Source organism: Ochlerotatus camptorhynchus, unplaced genomic scaffold (assembly GCF_037179485.1).
Source record: "Ochlerotatus camptorhynchus isolate MF236.1 unplaced genomic scaffold, CSIRO-AGI_Acam_v1.1 ptg000246l, whole genome shotgun sequence".
NCBI lineage: Eukaryota > Metazoa > Arthropoda > Insecta > Diptera > Culicidae > Ochlerotatus > Ochlerotatus camptorhynchus.
In genome coordinates, this window is record NW_027040736.1 from 1918788 (window position 1) to 1935450 (window position 16663).

General features: G+C 37.2%; 1 protein-coding gene across 1 annotated transcript in view; it reads right to left on the minus strand.

Annotated features, from left to right (window-relative positions):
* Positions 1-16663, minus strand: part of LOC135704716 (GTP-binding protein Di-Ras1) — a 457174-nt gene that overhangs the window by 295952 nt on the left and 144559 nt on the right. The window contains exon 2 of the mRNA XM_065226199.1: positions 1865-1915. The gene's annotated coding sequence lies outside the window, so the exon portion shown is untranslated. The remainder of the gene's footprint in view (positions 1-1864; positions 1916-16663) is intronic.

Genomic DNA, 16663 nt, shown 5'->3' on the forward strand with positions numbered 1-16663 from the left:
CTTTATCCGGGTATGTAATATTTTACTTTGAAAGACTTTTTTACACAACATATCAAAAATCATCGGTGTTTTTTTTTTTCGTTTTCGAGTTACATATTTTTAAACTTATCAAGGTTTGAGGTTTCGCTCAATACAACTATTCGACTACCCGAGCAAAGTCGGTTAACAAAATTAATGCAAATCGATATTAAGTTTGCAGTTCCTAACATAATGAAAACTCATTTTGAATTTTAGGTCATTCGTGACTTGTGCAGAAAGAGATTTGAGCTCAAGTCTTACAGCGTGAGAAGCATTGATGCTATTCAGTTCAACATTATAAATGCAAAATCAGTTATCAAATTGATTTCATTGGAAGTAGGATTAGTTTTACCTTTGATTTATCTGTGTAAAATATTGCTCTATTTTTTTCTGTGTTAACCGTTAAGTCGACCAAAATGAGAACAAGTTGAGTATTCAAAATAAGTTACATCATAACAGCAAATTTTGATTTCAATTTGATCTCCAGCTTTGCTCGACTACCATCCGTCGTGACCACGTTACAATCGCTCTAAATCAATGGAGACGCATGGTAGTCTAGTCACATAGGAGTATTGAGCGAAAACCCAAAACTTGATAATTCAAAACAATATAATTCAAAAACGTAATAAATTGCTGATTTTTGATATGTTGTATAAAAAGTCAAATTTCAAGATAACATATAAACACAGATTACGGTCTCTGTCTACAAACCATAAAAAACAAATACAATCAATATTATTCAATACAATATCTCACAGAGACAAATGCATCCGCTGGATGTTAAATGTCTTAAATAAAGAACAACAACAACAACAACAAAATAAAATTTCTCAATTTTATAGATTCGTTATATTTTTTTTCTAAAAAATATTTTTGATTGCCTTTCATTTGAGATTTTGGTCTTTAAAATCGGCCCAGTTGTTCAATAGTTGTGGATGTTTAAAAAAGTCATTTTTAAATTGATTTTTTGTACCATCCTAACATGGAAATGGTGACCCTAATGACAAAATAAAAAAATACGGTTCTAATATTTTGCGATAAGGAACAAAACTACTAATTTTAACGAAATTCTGAGAACATACTATATCGTTTTGCTATGGAATGGCTGCTACATATGTCATTTAAAACAAAAACATTTCGTACCTAATGATCATTTCTAAACACGGTTTTTTGTAATCTTTTGAACTTAAGATTAAAATTTTGGATTTGTTTTCAAAATCAGCGTGGTTTTACTGACCCATTAAGCAACGGAATAATGTTTTGATGAAATAATTAGTAAGGTTAACAACTGGAGCTGGTCGTAGGTAAATGAACAACTGATGCCAAAACTGGCACTAGAGCTAGAAGTTTAAAATCTACCATTAGGGTGATAGCAAAGACATCATTTCATCATTGATTTGTTGTCTTCGGTGATAGTGATCAAAAATTAACACATTTAACACTATTTTAATATTCACAATGCTTTAAACTTCAATTCAGTGGTAATAGCTGCTATACAACATGAACTACTAACTAGTGTCAAAACTGGCTCACCTACCCTATGCTGGTTGTGAATAAGACATTGTGATGATCTGTCAAACTATATTGCAAATAACACATACAGTAGAATTCATGTAAAGGTTCCTAATGGTGGATGTCAGACATTGAACATTTGAATACTAAATAACGTGATTAAGTGATCAAGGCTGATTTAAAATTAAATGTAAAACAAGTATTTTATAGTCAATTCCCATAGTTGGGATACGAAGATATTTTCTTAGTTATAATTTGGTAGCCATGTTTTTTAAAGCGAAGATCGACGTCAAATCGTAGATTCAAAAATTCTGTTAAAACTGTATTAACTTACCTTAAAAATTACAATGTACCAGTCGTGGATGTTTTTCGAAGCGATATGAATCTGAAATAGGAAAAAAAATGTTAGTGAACATAGCTGATCAGTCCCGTTGTGATATAATGATCAGAATTTGAGAGATTATTTTTTTTTTTCTTTTTCAATTTAATCCTCACTTATAAACGTAAACTAGAGTACACCATTCCAGCCGTACTTCACACTGAAGGCACTGCTCCGATCCATGGCTGCAGTCCATACAATTAGTCTAACGAACTTTAATAAGCTTAAACTCTTTCACCCGGCAACAGAGTAACGATAAGGTAACACTTTGTAAAACCACGAAAGAGAGAGAGATTCCATACCCATGGACAAGGACCGTCCAACATCATCGCTATCCAGCGCAGCCTCCTAGCTCCTAACGAGATTAATGATTTCATTAGTGCGGTACCTTGTTGCATGACAAATTGAAAAAAAAAAAACAATTTATATTTTCCGGTTTTACAGAAACCCTTTTTTGGATCGAAAGGATCATCGTCATAATCCAAATTTAATTTAAAGTTCCGTAAAACGGGGTGAAGTTGCGCTCAATTCCCAACAATTATTGTACATAGATGATATTGTTACTGTGTCTGACGAAATTATTTACTTTACTTAATTTTGGGTCGCTGAATCCGAATCTAAAATTAGGTTTTATTAAGGGGGGAAGTACAATTAGAAGGCCTAAAATGAGGCCTATCTTTGAGAGTGGATTGCGGGTAGGGAAATAAATGAATGTTAGCGATTCTTTATGTATGTTATTAAGGATTTAATGAAGATTAATTATCAGTGACATTTTTTTTAAATTTTGCAATTTAGCCCAATTATTATAAATAATGTGAAGTCAATTTTTTAAAGCAACACTTCGCGCCGTGCAGTCCCTACGTCCATGATCACGTCTGAAACAAAAAAAAAACAGGACATTAAATTTGAAGGTACAGCGCACAACATGAATTAATTCGTATGTAAAAATAATGTTTTTTTCACAAAAAAATTTGAAGTTGAAAAAAAATTTAAAAACCCTATTTTTTCGACTTTGTTTATAAAAAAAACATGTTATAACAAACAAATCTAAAAAATCTTTCTATTCATGTTGTGGAGAATTTAATTATGAACATAAAACAGAAAACCGGAATCGATTTGAATGAAAACTCTGACCTGTACATTGCACGGCGATTTTGAAAACACTACTTTTCAGTAGAAGCATTTAAAGTTCAACATTGACATGTTCAGCCATTTGACATGCACTCACTGAATTGCGTATAACTTTTTAAATAAGTTCCGGACGGCTTTATGCTTTTAAAGGCTCATTCCCAGATACATATAGAGTAAATATAGCCAACAAAATTTTTTTCGAAAAAAAAATTCTAATTGTACTTCCCCCCTTAAAAAAGAATGATTTAGCGGCGCCGGTGGTGTAGTGGTAAGCGTGATTACCTCTTACCCCAGCAGGCCTGGGTTCAATTCTGAGGCATAACATCATTGATCACGCCTTCCTTCGGGAAGTAAAGCCGTTGGTCCCCGGTTCATGAGTTCGATAGGTAGGGTCCAGGTGTGGGAGCTGCCTCCCTGGCGTCGGAAGCATTGGTGCTCAGCACGGAAAACAAGATCGACGGAAAACAAACCAAGGAAAAAAAATAAACGATTTGGTATCGTTATGCAATTTTATCGCAGATCCTAGGGGTAATCAACTCTGCGCACTTCAATCTATGCCGACTGTTTTAGCTGTGCCGAAACTGTGAAAACGCTGTGCGTGCCAATCGAGTATCCCATGAGTTTTTTTTTCCAATAGTTTATTAAATTGTGTTTGGCTCAAATTTCGAAAAGGACTCCACGGAGCCGTGAGCCATTAAATAATTTAATAATTACATCAAAGTATCAAGAGTTTATGAGTACTTCTTACTCTTCCTTAGAGGTGACTTGAGTTTAGCTTCCGCTTTCATCTGTGCCACTTCTTGCTCACTTGCTTCTGCCAATTGTTTTTCCTTCAGCAGCGCCAGCCGCTTGGACGTCACATCCGTCACTACCACCTCGTTTGGGCAGGAATTCATCCGATGCCCCTCCGTCTTACAAAGTAAACACAAATTATTGTTCCCTTGGTAGAATATGTTCCCCTTCCGATTAACGAAATGCAGTGAGTTAGGAATCTCCTTTTTTAAATCCATATATAGACCTCGCACACCTATAAGCATATCGAGGCCCAAGGAAGCTGGAAATTTCTCCCGTACTACACGCTTTTCAACACCGTATTTTCCGTAGGTAGGTCGTCATCTCTGACGTACTGAACGGTTCCCCCAGCAGGAATGGAAAATTAATTGTTCACGGTTGCTTAGCAAACAATAAAGCATAGAATCTTCTGATTTCTGATATTCTGTGTCATAGGATTAGTGTCCCTATTGTCGGTCTAAGTGTCCCTAATATTGGGCCCATACATGAATTTCTAAGGATAGAATTTTATAGCTTTTAAATTTGTCGAACCTCTTAGCGGAATCCTTTTATGAAGAGCTTTGAGTGTGTTGGTTTCTTTCCTTTAAATTAATTGATAATATTTTGACAGATACGCGTATTTCGTCTACTACTTGCAGATTTCATCAGTGCCGCAGTGGTATTAAGTACTTGGCACTGATGAAGTCTGCAATTAGTGGACGAAATACGCGTATCTGTCAAAAGATAAGCAATTATAACGGAATTCAAAGGAAACAAACCAACACACTCAAAGCTCTATAATGTTTTGCCAATTTTTCATTAGTAACCAGAAATATCAATTTGTATTGTCCAGATAAATCATTACAGGACATTAAAAAACAGGACATTTGTATGCATATGCCCAATTTTTAGATCCATATGCCAACATTAGAACCAGTTCTCCTAATTGTCAAAGTGTGCCCTAACCTGCCGATCAGTGTGCCGTGATGTGTTTCGGCACAGAGTACAGAATTGATGCAACAGCCACTGACAGCTGCTTTCGAGAATTTTCGGGCACTGAACCAAAGTCCTTCCTTGAAGACATCGTTCGCATGACAACGCATAACACATTACAACAACAACAAAACTACAAGGGACAGTCCTATGAGGTTGTCCGCAATGGTGACGTAGGACTACGTGGTCTTATCTAATAAATCTTATTTATTAACTGCAGCAGGAGCTTGTGTTTTGTGTAGGAATAGGAATTTGAGCGGGGTTCTCTCTGTTTATACTCTTTAGCATGACGCGCTTTACATAGATGGCCCACAGCGACTCACGAAGAGCTACTAATTCGGATCAATAGCTGTGCGGCTTCTTCCTCCTTCTATGGATGGTCATTAGACTGATGCAAAATTTGAAATTTTCGCTCCACAGTACTCAAACGGTTCCAAATTGGGCCCTGATTAGCCTCCCAAAACTTGAACTCATTTAGTGAGAAACTGACTTGGCACAAACCATTTGAAGTTTATATGGAAATAACTATGGGAAAACAAAACTTTTTGTTCACTGTCTTCTAGCCTTTTTACATATTGTACTGTTAACAAATTCTATTTCTATTCTGATGGGAATTTTATCGGCTACAACTTTGCAGAGAATCGTTTGTCAGCCAAACGTCAAAAGCAACTGTATTGTGGGCAATACTGTATTCTGCAGTGTGACATAGTAGCCATGATATTTGTGCTCTACACTGTAACTGGAAAGTACCCATTGATGGGTGAAAAAGTGCCCATTTCGAAGTAGCCCCATAAAAAATCCTTCCGATTTTCCCTTCGACTTAATCGGTTCACGTCGGTAAGATCGACCGACTATGAAACCGACGTATTTATAAATTGTTGCATCGACTTTTATAGGACTGCTTAAGGGGAGGTTGCCGACGCGTCAGCACACGAAATCGGTAGCCGAAAACATAGGAAATCAGTCAACGAGAAGTGACCAAATCAAACGATTAGTAGTATGACAGAGTTGTAGCAGGGATTCTATAAAAACAGACGAAATATACTGGTTGATCAGTTTATTAAATTGTTTCTACGGTGGAAACAGATTAAGTCGACAAATTAATCAGCATACGAAATAGAGTGGTTAATCGGTTCATTCAGTTGTTTGTACTATGGAAAAGATTAAGTCAACTGTTAAATCGGCTTATGCAATTGATGAAACCTGATGAAATACACTAATTAATCGGGTAATTAAATTGAGTTCTTTAGGGGTATTGAGGTAATTGCATATTCGTAATCTGCATTACAAATGGAATCGAAATTCAAAATTTCATAAACTTTGGAGCACTAGAACTATTTTAAATAAGTGTGAATACATTAGCAAAAATCACCTTCTTAGCGGCCCTCGATGGTACTGTAAAGTAACGAACTGTCAGTTTGTTAGTTTTGTGTCAAACAGTGAAGTGATTATTTTGCTTTAAATCTTGATTTAAAAATTGAGATGGAAGTAAATGGGATCGAAAAAATATCGTTGTATTCAGAAAACGACACCCTTTCAGATGATGTATGAAACCCGACATGTTTTTCAAAATTAAAGAACCCAATTGTTTCCTCAAATAAAATATACTAAATCTACATACTTATTACGCCAAGTACTCCACCTGCTTGCCATTGTAAGATTTAAAAAAAAAAAACAAAAATATTAATACTTATTATACTTACCAGGTTGCAATGACATTTAATAATAAAGTTGCACTCACTTAGTCTAACCTGTCTAGTCTAAGTTACCTCTATGGTGTAACTGCCACTATGTAATCACTACGTAAACCGACTTCGTCTGTAATACGTACAATAAAATAAACACCGATAAAAAACATACAATTGCCAGATTTTACAATAGATAAAATCTTTGGCTGTCGGTCCCTGAGGTATCCGATTTAATACATTAACGAATATGTTAACAAAAATAACTAGTGTACTAATCCCGACGTTGTCGGTTTATTAATAGGCCTTTTTTGTATACAACTGATTTCGCCGGTCGACAGTGAAATTCCCCATCTGTCAAATTTTTTATGGGGAAAGTAGATAAACTCATTTAACGAGTAAAACGTCTTTACCCATTATTGGGTAAAGAGCTTGTACGTCAAATCATGGGGTACTTTTTTACCAATTTTTAAATAATAATTGGCTTTATAAAATAGGTACAAAGTACCCACTTTTGAAATCTTTAAGCCAGGATTTTTCTTTTAGAAATTGTATGATTTATGGATCATTGAAAGAGCCACAATGAATAGTTAAGAATACAAAACGTTATTTATATTTATAACTTTATTTCACCATTTTCCATCCTGCGGTCTTTCCATCTTTCGTGCAACAAATGGTGCTCACAAAACTCTCCTGGGATCTCCTTGCTGATGCGGCTAGTTCTGTCCCTGCAAGTTTCAGATTGCTTTTTAGATGTGGGCAGAAAGAAATAAAATAAGAAATACCTACTTTTCAAACGAGCAATTTCCATTCGACATCGTCAAGACACTTTGCGACTGAAGCGAGGACTGGAAGATGTTATCTAAGTTGCTTTTCACCCATTAATGAGTAAAAAAAGTACTCATTATTCTCGCCCGAGGTGCTCTGAGAAATGGGTAAAAGAGTACCTATTATTTGAAATTGAACTTCACCCATTATTTGACAGCTTCATATAGTCATCAAAAATGGGTTCTTTTTTACCCATTATTGGCTACGTGGCAGTTGCAGTGTATTCTTCGCACCAGAAATACCAATTGTAGAAAAAATTTGCTACAATCACTGCTATCATTTTCAAAAGGATAGTGATGTGGTGAATTGTTATATAGATATGAACCGAAATTATGGTTTCTCCATAGTAATTTCCATATAAACTTTAAATGGTTTGTGCCAAGCCAGTTTCTTACTAATTTGGAACCGTTTGAGCACTGTGGAGTGAAAATTTCAAATTTTGCATCAGTCTAATGGTCATGTGGGCAGGCAGCCTTTCGTTGTGAACTGGAGAACACCACCACTCACCACGCGGTGATTGAATGGTGAGACCGGAAGGAATTCAACTTTTAAATCTGTGTTAGGGAAATCACTTTTCGCAGGCAATTGGTGATAATTTTTATTATCATAGCAACAGTTGCACATTTGTCCAATTTTCAATAGTGACATTTTGAAAAATGATTAAGTCTTAATTTTAACAGATTCGTAGAAAAAATTTCTATCGATTGGCGTATTAAGAAATAAAATCCATCATCTCTGGATCAAAATCAGACCATTTTCATGCTGCGACCGACTTTGGTTTTTGAAATTGCACCCCCCAATGTTGCCTTAAAGTACATGGTATATTAGATTTAAACATAACTAGATAGAGCTGGAATTAGGCGTAACAGCTTTTGTAAACAATGACTTTTCTCGATGATTTTTAGGAATTCAAGGCACGCCCACGCAAACCAACATTACCGTCGTGTAGAGGAAGTCTTACTCTACCTGATGGTGACCCGATTGATGACCTTGACTACCAAACACGGTGATTGGAACTGAATCCGATCAACGGTTGAGGTCAGCCTTGATATATAGCTGCTTGGGGGGAGCCATTCGTTGGGTACTGGAGAACACCACCACTCACCACACGGTGATTGAATAAACACCGTTTGGTGAGACCGGATGGAATACAACTGTGAAATCTGTGTTAGGGAAATCACTTTTCGCCGGCAATCGGTGATAATTTCAATTATCACAGCAAAAGTTGTACATTCGTGCAATTTTCAATAGTGAAAAATGATAAAGTCTTAATTTTAACAGATGCTTAGGAATATTTCTGATCGATTGGTGATAAAATGAATAAAATTGGTCCAGGGGTAGCTGAGTAATTAACGTTCAAAATCTTTCATAATTTTGTTACATGCTCCATTTTAGGTTTTCACAAAGTGTACCCCCATATAGAAATCACAGACGTAGTCCTACGTCAAAAAACAAGTCAGATGGAAGTTCTCAAGATAAATTGAAGAAAACTGAAGCTATTTGAAGCTATACTTCATTCCATGGTGGCACCACTCTTCACAGTTGTTTCGTAGATCGTAGGTTTACAGGTGGTACCAGAACAGCTGATAATCCAGCCGATCGTGTCGAAAACAACAAGCAGATCATTCCAGATTTCAGCTGTGATTTGTTTCGTAGTCTACATTTCTATTACGGATATTTAATTGTGTCTAGGCATATTTGGAATATTTGACAGCTGCGGTTGTTTCTTCTTATTTCTTTGTGAGATTTCGATGCATGCTAAGATGTCTGTGAACCGGAAATATATTCTGTTTCTTTGAAAAATAATTCGTCGCTATAGGCATTTCTATGGCAACGATTTCTGAGACGGTTTCGATGCGTTTTGTCTCCAACGAAACAGAAAATATGGCATTGTATAAAATCCTGCATGATCAACTTCACCCCAGAATTGAAGTTTTTTTTAATTCCAAAAAATATACTAAACATGCAATTCGAAACCTAAATTCATACAACAGAAATGCCTTTGCTTGTACAGGTTTCAGAGGTATTAGTTTGTGTGCCACAGGCTTGCTTCCACTCACTTGCTATAAAAAAATGATTTTCGAAATTTTGGAATCATTAGATGTTATAGTGATATTTTGTACTTGTTAGATACAAGAAGAGGTTGAAATGCAAGTGTTTGGCACATGAAACCTATCAAATCCACTATCAGATAGTCACAATCAGCGATTTTACGTCTTGCGAGCGCTCATTCTGACTGAACGCTCACGAATCATAAAATCGCTAATTGTGACACTCTCAAAGCGAAATTGACAGGTTTCATGTGTCAAACATATAGTTTACAACCTCTTCTATTAACTTACAAGTACAAAATATCATAATAACATCTAACGATTTTATAATTCCGAAAAACATTTTTTATAGCAAGTGAGTGGAAGCAACCCTGGTGTGCCATACATATGGTTGTAAACATATTCAAGTTTATCGGAAATAAGGAGATCAACTTCCCCCCTTTTTACGGTACATAAACATTAACTCGTCTGATCTTGTTAGCATCGTCGGTTTAAAGCTGCGAAGATGTTGTATCTAACAATGTAATTACAAACTACAACCCATAGCCAGTGAGTGGTAGTTCTTGCATTTCTAAAATAGAATTACGTTATGGTTTATGGCTTTCTCCTGGGCCGACAGGAGAAATTTGCAATTTTAATGCTTCCTTCGGTTTAATGCTTCGGAAAATGGGTTGCGGCCAACAATTGCGTTAAAACAGTTTTACAGCCATTCCGGTACGCAGCAAAGTGCTAATCCACTCGGGAAAGGAGCTGCTACTTACGTCATCATTGCTGCAGGTTTTAATTGCACGACATGACGGGTAGCGAGCCATATAAACAGGATAATTAAAATGGGTAATAACTCTCGGGCCAAATGGAGTAATTTGCTGACGTTCATAAAATGATGACTTCTTATTTTTAGATCAACCGCTGTCGATTCCCAAGGTTCAGTGCTGGAAAGTGTGCTAATTCCGTCACAGAAGGTTTTTTAATTTAAATGTTTTGCTGTTTATTACACTGGCAATTTATAATTTTCAACTTTTCACTTATCAACTCTTAATTATTCAACTGTTGAGTTTTCAATATTCAATCCAATTGAAAGAGCGTATCTCCAATCTCAGCAAAACGACAGCAAACTCGTTCCGCATTCAATACTTCAAAATTCAATTATCTTCCATCTCCGCAGCACTTCCATCAGGGGAGCATCACTTTGAACTGTAAATTTAACTATCACTGAACTTTATTAGGATCTCTCAGCTTCAGCTGCAACCTCCACCTCTTTCGAACGTCCACCGTCATCCCGAGCTGCTTGGCCTCGGACAAAGTACATGCAGCAAGAAATGGCAGTTAACTGCCACATATACGATGCAATTCCGCCGTTCCAGTAGCACTACTGCGTACTCCTCACATATACTCGATAGTTAATTGAACGTGTGATATGGAGCAAACTGCGAGATCAAGGATCAAACTCAATCTTGCTGTGAAATTTCCAGGAGAACACACCGGCAGGAAGCGCCAACTTTTACCACGACTGAGATTCTTGATTTTGGGTTCACATTCCGTAAGTTCTGGAAGCTTATCTGGCGTTGATGCTGGCTGTATCAAAGCTGGTAAAAATCGAGGGACGACGCCAGGGCGGAGATAGGTAATCTCCTTGCTAGCATGGAATCTTCGGGGAATCCATACCGTGCTATTCCCGTAGCAAAAACCGAGGTCAAATTGAAAGCTTATTAAAATTTTATCCTGTACGTGTGGGGCTGCTCCTTTGCTCAGACGAACGTGAGACTTGTCACCCGGGCTTTTCTCCGTAGGTAGCGGAAAATACCAGGAAGCTCGATGGGAAGACATAGAACGGGCAGCCAGATGTTTAAGGTGGGGCCAGAGCAGACCAAAAACAGAGGATTAGTTTAATTTGCTGTGGGAAAAGTTTCTTCTGTTCAGCACTTGAGGGGGAAAAAAACTTTTCTCAGGTTGCTTACTCCAGGATGGGGGAAAAACGTTGATCGCCGTGTAATCGGATTTTTACGAATTGTAATTATGAGCATTTTTGTGGTAGGTTGCAAGGGCTGTAAATCTCCCATGGGACAAAATTCGCTAACCTTTTTTTAATTAATGACTTCTGAATTGTAATTTTCGATTTGGGTAAATTTTACCGAGAAAAAATCCAAATTGCGTCCTAACCTCCCTGCAATCTATTTTTTTTCGACAGCACGAAGAATGAATACAGGTGTTCTATAAAGGGTAATAGCTCTATACTGTAGCCCATTTCACGAACGCATTCCCATTTTCACATATTTACGAATAGCTCCTCTCAAACACATTATAAATGTTATTATCATCTCATTCAAAGTGTTTTTGTTACTTCATACGTGATGTTTACGTAAGAGGAAATGCCATACTAATATCATCATGAAGCTTTAGTGCAATAATTTATTAGCTAGATACAGTTCTGAAGAGGGTAGATTGATAGCTCCGCTGAAGTACGGCAATGTGAACATTGAACAGAATTTAAAATTGAGAGAAGGGCTATTAATGCGGCAATACTAATCAAACGCACACTCCTTAACCTAGTTCATACATTGATGGATGAGAAGATTTGAGGTATGTCCTCAAATCCACAGGACGAACCCCCTTATCCATCAATTTATGAGTTAGGGAGTGCGCGCCTATTTAGTATTGTCGCGATAATAACCCTTTGCTCAATTTCAACTTCTGTTCAATTTTCATACTGCCGTACTCCAGCGAAACTATCAATCTAACCTCTTTAGAACTGTATCTAGCTAATAAATTATCGCACTAAAGCTTCATGTTGATATTAGTATAGCATTTTCTCCACACTCTGTTATTATTATGCCAAATTTATGCTTCAACCACCAATCAAAACTACTCGAGTTTGAATCCCAAGGCAGCATTAGTTGGACCAATATCTTCTAAGGTGGCACAGCTTCACAGTTCGTTAGAACGTGTGGCAACCAAAGTTGATTTGAATGTGGACAACCAGGATTCTCGGCTTCCAGTACACCCACTATTGAATTCCGGGTTGAAATACAACATTACTTCTGAAGATCTGTGACAATCGATGATGGTTTCTAGTCAGTAGGTGGATGTATCGACATTAGGCATCAGACAATCATGCTGTCGTCAAGTTTAGAATCTTGTCGTAGGAATTTCTTATATTACCGAAGGTCACAACTTGTCGATCTACTTCAACAATTCAACAACGGAATTAATCTAAAACATAATCCATATCAGTGAACTTCAGGAAATTTTAATTAATATCTGAAAAATAACAGGAACTTCAAGAAGTTCAGATAAAATCAGGGAAGTTAAAAACTGCGTAGAGGATTTTCAAAAACTTCAGTAATGTCCCAAGAACTTTAAGGAATTTTGAAATATTCAGCAAAGCTTCAAACACTGTTAGAAATAACCGAGAACTTCAGAAAGTCCAAGAATGTGGAATGTTTTAAGATCTTAAAAGGTAGGTTCTGAGAACTTCAAGGCAGTTAAGGGAACATAGATGAAAATTTGAGAACTTCACGATAGTTTTATCAACTTCAAACAAATTTCAGGATCTTTACAAGAGCTTCGAGAAACTCCAGAAATCATCAGGAAAGTTCAACCATCTCTAAGAAAGGCCAGAGTGCTTCGGGAAAGTTCTGAAAATTTTAGGGCATTTTCAAATACATCTGGATAGCTAGATAGCAGCCTCAGAAAATGGTAATCTCGGATACAACACAGACTCTCAGAAAAGAATGCTGATTGTTGCTGCAATTTTACGAGATTGATTTCGAAATCCCTCTGTTGCTTCCAGCCTGTGGTAAAAATCAACCTTGCTATTTTGTTTGGTGATATTGATACACAGCAGAGATCCAAAAAGGACTGTGGAGCCGTTCATTTAAAGTCATGAAAATAGCGAGAACCTTCTGAAAGATCAAAAAACTTAAGATAGTCCAGAGAACATCAGGGATGTTAAGAAAACTAAGGAAGATTTCGGAAACTTCACAGAAGTCTAATTTAATCTAATATGTTCGTAAAAGCATTCTGTAAAATGATAGATGTACCTCCATCATTTTTTTTTTGTCTATTTGGTATATGTTGCATATCACAAATGTGCACATATATATAAAACAGGCCAGGCCTACTGTGCAGCATTTAAGGGGCAAGATGTTTCAGAAACATTTATGCTCGTACTTTATGTTCCATTGTATTGTTATTTATAAAAGATTGGTCACTAACTCTTGTCCTAGCCCTATATGGCTTATGGTTATAGCGCCATTACTCGCTTTCTGAAAAGAGAATAATGGAAGAAAAGAACGTAGGAGCAGGAAAAAAGCGGAAGAAACCCTAGCTCTATCTTCCCTTGTAATAAAACTGAGAAAAACTTGGTCTCTAATAAATATATACGAAAAAATCACGAAAACTCACAATGACTCACGAACTTTTCCTTTTGTTTGCTTTATAAAATCTCGCGAAATTTTCAAATGCTGAACACGAAGAAGTGAGAACTAGATTTCATCAGAGAAAGAAATAGAACGAGAATACATGATAAATTTAAATACATATAAATGAAATTAAAAGAAAGATCTCATCTAATTTCATAAATTTTGTACTCCTACTATCCTGCTGTACTACTGTTGAACCAAAGACTATTCCAATACTTTTCCGGGCTATTTCCAAACTAATTAAAAATCTCTTCAGACCCATCATGGTGACAAAAAGGGAATTTCAAGTACAAAAACATCAAACGCCTATTATCAGAAACACAAGCACTAGGACGACTCTCTTGTCGCATGAACCAATGGAATATTCTGTGCTGGAACGTGGCCATTCCCACTCATTTCCAACCTTTAAAAAAAGCGCACTTGACATTTCTCAACAAATTACAACAAGAAAGCAGCGCTTCGAAATGATGTCTATGTATGACAAAATTGAAGAAAACTGGTAAAAGCTACCGAAACTGGTGAATAAATAAACAGGAGCAAACTCACCAAATAAATGAACGATGGTTTGCTCGTACAGCAACAACTTTAAAGGCTTCTGCATCTCCTAGTTCTAGCTCAACATATCACAAAATTCCATTCTTTTTAAATAAATTCTTGTACAAACCGCCTCTAGTCAGAATCATCGGGCAATCGCCTAATAACAGTTCTGACGACTGCTGAATAAATAAAAACTACAAAGTACAGCCCTATATAATAAATCTTATTTGTTACTGCAGCAGGAGCTTGTGTTTTTTTTCCTTTGTTTGTTTTCCGTCGATCTTGTTTTCCGTGCTGAGCACCAATGCTACCGACGCCAGGGAGCAGTGTTGGGAAAATTTCAAAAATTAAAATCTCACCAATGCCCAAGATCACGCTTGATTTTCATAGACAAAAATAAACAAGCAAACATCTGCGATTGATTTTGCAAGCTGTGATATCGCAGCTCGGAATATCAAGCTAACAAAACTCACCAACTTCAAATCTCACCAAACTGTGGTGAGATTAAGTTTAATGATTTTTGCTTTACACCCGAATGCAACCGAAACTTCCATAACGGCTTGCAGCAGTCCCTTCGCGTCTACCATAGGTGAATATTAAAAAGAGATAGCAAACTATGCTTTCTCTTTCTAAGAAAACGATGTGCAATGGAATCATTTTTGTGTCGAATGAACTCTCAGCTTGATTTTTGCACGTTGTTAATAGTCTCGCAATATCAAAGGAGCTTGTGAAATCAATATCAAGCATGATATTTTGATCCAATATCACGCGTGATATTGCGAGCCCATGAGAGCGGAAAAATATCAATTGATTTCTGATTTTGCCAACACTACCAGGGAGGCAGCACCCACACCTGTACCCTACCTATCGACCCATCAACTCATGAACCGGGGAAGGATTTACTTTACTTCCCTTCCGAAGGAAGGCGTGATCAGAGATGTTATGCCTCAGAACATCCCGGCGGTGCCGACTGGGATTAAACCCAGGCCTGCTGGGGTGAGAGGTCACGCTTACCACTACACCACCGGCACCGCTAGAGCTTGTGTTTTGTGTAGGAATAGGAATATGAGCGGGCGGCCCACAGCAATTCACGAAGAGCTACTGATTCTGGAGAACTCCACCACCACTCACCAAGCGGTCATTAAGACCGTGATGGAATTCAACTTTAAAATCTGTGTTAGGGAAATCGCTTTTCTCATGCAATCGGTGATAATTTTAACTATCATAGCAACAGTTGCACATCCGTGCAGTTTTCAATAGTGACATTTTGAAAAATGATAAAGTCTTAATTTTAACGGATTCGTAGAAAAATTCCTTTCGATTGACATATTAAGAATTAAAATCCTTCATCTCTGGATCAAAATCAGACCGACTTTGGTTTTTGAAATCGTACCCCCAATGTTGCCATGAAGTACATGGTAAGTTAGATTTAAACGAATCAAGATAGAGCTGGAATTAGGCGTAACAGCTTTTGGAAACAATGGCTTTTCTCGGTGATTTTTAGGAATTCAGGGCACGCCGACGCAAACCAACAATACCGTCGGGTAGAAGAAGTCTTACCCTACCTGATGGTGATGTTGATTTGCGTGGGTTAGCCTTGACTTTCAAAACATCATCGCAAGAAGTCATTGTTTACCAAAGCTGTTACGCCCTAATTCCAGCTCTATCTTGATATGAGAACTGACATCCTTGATGACCTTGACAAATGTCCAAAAAAACTCTTTTACAAATTTATGTTGGTCCTGAAAAGGACCGTTTTGTCGTGATGGTTGAGTAATGCTTAGCTATTAGGGTGTTAAACACAGATGAGGCTGGTGAACTGTATGTTGTTTGGAATGAGAGTGACGCATGGAATGAGGGTGGCATAGATGGCCCACAGCGACTCACAAAGAGGCACTGCTGCTGCTGGAGATGCTGCCAACGACCGGACACCACCACACACGGTGATTGGAACTGAATCCGATCAGCAGTTGAGGCCAGCCTTGGTAGCTACCTACTTGCGTTGGGTACTGGAGAACACCAGCACTCACCACGCGGTGATTGAATAAACACCGTTTGGTGAGACCGGATGGAATTCAACTTAGAAATCTGTGTTAGGGAAATCGCTTTTCATAGGCAATCGGTGATAATTTTAAATTATCATAGCAACAGTTGGAGCTGCGTGCAATTTTCAAAAGTGACATTTTGAAAAATGATAAAATCTTATATTTAGCGAATGCGTAGAAATATATCTGATCGATTGGTGATAAAATTATTGAAATTGGTCAAGGGGCAGCTGAGTTATTAACGTTCAAAATCTTTCATAATGTTGTTACATGTTCCATTTTCGGTTTTCAC